This window comes from Cebidichthys violaceus, unplaced genomic scaffold (genome assembly GCF_023349555.1).
Source record: "Cebidichthys violaceus isolate CVI_PGR_0920_01 unplaced genomic scaffold, fCebVio1.0.p SCAF_10, whole genome shotgun sequence".
NCBI lineage: Eukaryota > Metazoa > Chordata > Actinopteri > Perciformes > Stichaeidae > Cebidichthys > Cebidichthys violaceus.
This window is the reverse complement of record NW_027176263.1, coordinates 1047561-1052500: the sequence shown is the minus strand read 5'-3', so window position 1 is coordinate 1052500 and position 4940 is coordinate 1047561.

Sequence of the window (4940 nt, the reverse complement as noted above, 5' to 3'; positions counted from 1 at the left end):
TTCAGTGTTATGAAGTTAAAGAAATATTTCTACATGTGGATCTAAATTATGAAGATTACATACATTTGTTAAAAGTACAGTCAATATGAAGATATGGTAAACACAGACACACAAAGCCAAGCTCTGTAAAAAATAAGTGAAAATAGCTTTGTGCAGATCTTTTCTCTCTAGTACATAGTGTCATAAAGCAGCACTGCTCTGATTTGCTATATTGAAAATGTCAGCAGCAGCAGATGCTGAGCTAATAGCCACTGGATGCTGCACTGGAATCTAGCAGCTGGTAACCATGACACTAACTACCACCGGAGAGAACGGCCAAGCTATCCACAACCCTGTTGCAGTCGAGGAGCAGTACACAACACTTCATCACAGTTTTTTGGGGTAATGCAATACATAGGCAAAGCCTCAGCTTATACTTGCTGAGCAATATGGCTTAGTGGAAAGCAGAAAAACAGGGTTTGTTATAGGGCTGCCAACAAATACTCTTAATTTAAATGTATATATATTCAAACAGATATTCAAATAGGAAAAACAATATTTGACTGTGAAAAAAGCAGCACTACAGCAGTCGTCTACCACATGACAAGAGTCACACGTCACTTTCATTAACTGAAAATGAGATGTAACGTTGAGTTAAGCAGAACGAGAGAGTCACACCTATCAACAAGCGTTTCCTTACGTCATGTAAATAAACCAGGTACCATCAGCTGAGAGCTCCACATCAGACTGGAGACGTAACCACTGCAAAGATGGGTTACTCTTTAAACAGAAAATACACATTTAATATTGTGATATTTACTGGAAATTACACACAATATAGCCAAGAGCAAGTAGGAAACTTTAAGGCGATCTCCCTCCAGCCACCTGCCTCCTTATTTAGGTGTTTGTAGTGAAATGAGGAGGCATCGTATATGTATACCTCCTCATTTCAACCTCACCAATCAGCGACCGGAATAAATAAAACAGGTTGTGAGACAAAATTTCAGCTCAAAACGTCAAGCTGCACCGTGCTGTGTCCCCCGTGGACATAAAATACACAAAAATAGGCATTTGAATATTTCGAACCTATGTGTGTATCATGGATATTCCACCGTCATTGTTTTGTTACTCAGAATCAGATTTGCAGCTCCATGAAGCCGAACCACAGATATCGTATTTTTGGTTCCACACACTTTTCCGTCCTTGTTAAAACTTGGCACCAACACTGCAATTTGACCACGAAAAGATGAGCCGTGATTCAACAGTGTTATGTTAATGAAGCCTTGAGCTGCTATCGTCAAGCAGAGATGAGGAGGTCTGGTGAGCTCACTTTTCTCTAACTCCAAACCCCGACATTTGACGTCACTCGAAGCATTCATCCGACTTCAACTAGCTCTCTCTGAAGCCGCAAATGGCTTTTTACAACTTTTTCACATATGCAGTAGTACCAACTGTAACCCAGTCCTGGGTAAGTACACCTCACTGTAAGTTGTAAGTGCAATAACCATAAACACAACAAACAAGAGAATTCACTGCAACTTTAGTTCGCCTTTGAATAGCAAAACAAATGCAACATTTAAATGGATATGAAAAATAAAAAACTCCTTTTAAACCAAAGAAAACTGTCATTATGTTTTATGTAATTGAGTCAGTGTCTGATGACCATAGGGATAATTTGTCAGTGAACTTTGTCAGTGTTTTGAGTTCAGATCACATGAAGGTCTGATGAGTCAGACTCTCTAAGTATGTTGTTTGAGCTGGTGATGGCAGGATCCTACCACAAAGCAGATGGTTTATCAGCTGTTTCACTGGTAATGTAGATCCGGGTTCCTGGAAGCCAAGCTGGGAGGATCGCCATCTTCTGGGATCTAAGCAATAAATAAATATAGTTTACACATTAAGTCTACTAACATTACCAAGGGAGCAATCACAATGAATTTGATAGATATTCTTACTCAGTAACAGTTTTTTAGTTCACCATTTCTTATCAAAATACAGCTTGACAAAATCACGTAATCATCTCTAGCAACATAAAGAGTAATGTTAACCGAATAACAAATCCACATTTAAAGAAATTCAGTTTTTTTGTCTTTTAATAACATGGTGAATATTACGAAGAAATGTACACTTTAAACATCATTAGACAGTTCATATTCATATTCACCACTGTAAAATGCTCTTGTGGGCTTAAGATGGACATAAGTAGTTAGCACAACTAGCAAATTAGACCTGAGAGGTGAACATTTTCTTACAAGTGAAGTGTGACTTATTGAGATGAAACGGGCACTTCTGTCATTCTAGTGGCTTCTGCAGAGAAACCGTTTCACTGTCATCTGTCACGGCTCGACTTCAGCGACTGTTTTCACTTATTGGCTTCTGTTTCTCAACTTTTGTGAAGCCAACCTCGTTACACCGAGCAACTACTTGTTGCTCAACATGGCGACCCAGAGGGATCGACATCGCAGACTCCTACCTCGCAAATGGCACTGCAAAACTTCCGGTTAATGTTATTAACTGCACAGCAACACCTCCGGTGGATTTGAGTATAAGCTCACCTTAACTGCGCTGCAAAACTTCCGGTAACGTAAGTGACTGCACTGCAAAACTCCCGGTTAATTTTAGTAAGGGATGGGAAGAGGTCAATCAAAAGATTTAACAAAGTTATCACAACTGTACTGTCTTATAACAGAAATAAAAGCATTGATAGTAGATAGTTCAATTGTTAATAACTTTTAATTACATTTTCAATAAAATTTCATTTTAATAGCCCAATATAAAAAATCTCAAAATCGTCCTTAGTGGGCTTTACAGTCTGTACAACGTATGGCATCCTCTGTCCTTGGATCCTCGCATCGGATGAGGAAAAACTTGCCAAAAAAACATTATTCTTTTTGATTTTTACCTGTTTTGTTAAGTTGGTTGACATAAGTAAGAACAGCAAACAGACTTTGATGTCAGTGGAGTTCTGCTTTAACTCTGTCTTGATCTAGTATTTTTGATCTACTATTTTTTTTAGAAGTAAAAAAGGGTCCTAAAGAGATCAAAGGAAAACACAAGCAGATAACTGTAAACACATACAAGGCCAAATTGAGTGTATTTCCCCCATTTGCAGCAGAACCAGCATGCAAACCTCTCAAAAGTCTGAATTGTACCTTCAACTTGTAAAATATTCCCCTAACATGTATTCAAACTATTTTAACTGGTGCCACAGAAAGGAAAAGTTGCCCTCAGCAAATACACCAACACATGAGCACTGTTGCTTTCTGGTCCCCCACCAAGACCTGTCACTCACCCCCAACGCACCCCCAGTTCATCACCACCTTTCTCCGTCTGTCCGTCAAACAGGACACAGAACCCCCCCCCCCCCATCCATCTGTTATCATCTCCCCTTCTCCACAAGTGCTGGGGGGTCGGTGGGGGCCGTCCACGGGCTGGTCATCCCGTTAGAGGCCTATTAACAGTCCCCGGGCTCTCTACTGGGGCCTACTGGAGAGAAATCCATATCAATACCTATCTGTTATGCCTCCCACCGCTAGACACAGCCAGGCTGCCTGCCTGGCACAGACAGCACTGCATGGGCCTCCTGTCGAGACAGAGAGGGGATGGGGCTTCAATGCGAGCGTGGCACTTCAGTACGGACCTCCTGTCAGTCCTCCTGTTGCACTGATGGACCTCAGAAGACAATGCAGAGTTTGAAAAGGCACACTTCTTAGTTCTGTTGGTGTCTTTAATACCATCAGTTGTCTCTTTGGATCACATCTGGCCTGCAGAGTTTACAGCATGCCACTTCCTCCACCACGCTGAGAGAAAGGAGGCTATGCAGAGGTGAAGAGAAAGTGCGTGAGGGCAAAGACACATGGAAACAAACTGTTGAGGGAGTTTGTAAAATATGCTTTCTAGAAACCATTATTAACATACCAATTATCTATTCACCCTTCCCTTAATTTAACTTTGCGTTTCACCTCTGTTTTAAACTTGTATCCTTGTGGGTGCCTTCTACGGCTTTTCTGGTCTTTATCAATACTGACTGATAGTAAAAAAAAAAGGAAGCCACGATGTGTAAAAGGTGCTGATGAAAACTTTCTCCCAGTTTCTCCTGGAGCAACAGTAGACCTGGTTCTGCGATAAGGCAGCTAGAAAAATTCGAAAACATTCAGAAAAAACAAACAATGATATTGCTTTTTTAATTTCTTAAAATGAAAGTTAATTATTGATAAAAGGTAACTCCAATGCCTCCAGATCCAGCCACTCGGACCAATCAGAGCCTTTCTGCCATCTAATCCGTCATATTAGTAGGAAGTTTAAAACCAACATGTCGTGTGAGTCCATCTGTCTTGATGTTAGCAGAGAATGGAGGCCTGTTTCCTCATTAGCAGCTTATTAACAGCCCCAGCCCAGCAGAGAGCACTCTCCCTGGAGGACAGGGGCCCAGGGGGAGGGCATTCGAATGGCAGAGAGTGCTTTGTTTCTGGGTCTGGCCTCCTAAACAGGCCCCCTGTCCGGGCCTGCCCAGGGGACTCTGTGTTATGCATGAAGAGGATAAGGAGAGCCAGAGGAGAGGGACGGAGAGAGGAGGAGAAGGAAGGATGGAGAGCAGAGGAGATGGAGAAGGAGAGTTAGCTGGAGGTCATCCATCAAACCTGCTGTCAATGTTCTCCCTTCCTGTGGAGACTCAGAGACAAGGACAGAGAGAGATTTAATGCTGCCCGAATTTAAAACAGACAGTAGCAATTTAGAGTCACTGAAATTTTTAAATATTTTTCCAAATTTCCAAAAGAAGAAATTTAAGTTGTATTTTATAGCGCTCCCTGCATTTGTTGTCAAATCACCACCTTAATTGTTGCGGTATTTTTGAGGGCAGTACATCATGGTTTAATTTACCAATTCAAATTTCTAAAATGGAATAAATAAAATGTCAGAAAGCAAAAAAATGAGCACTACATTGTGAATGCCGATGACTA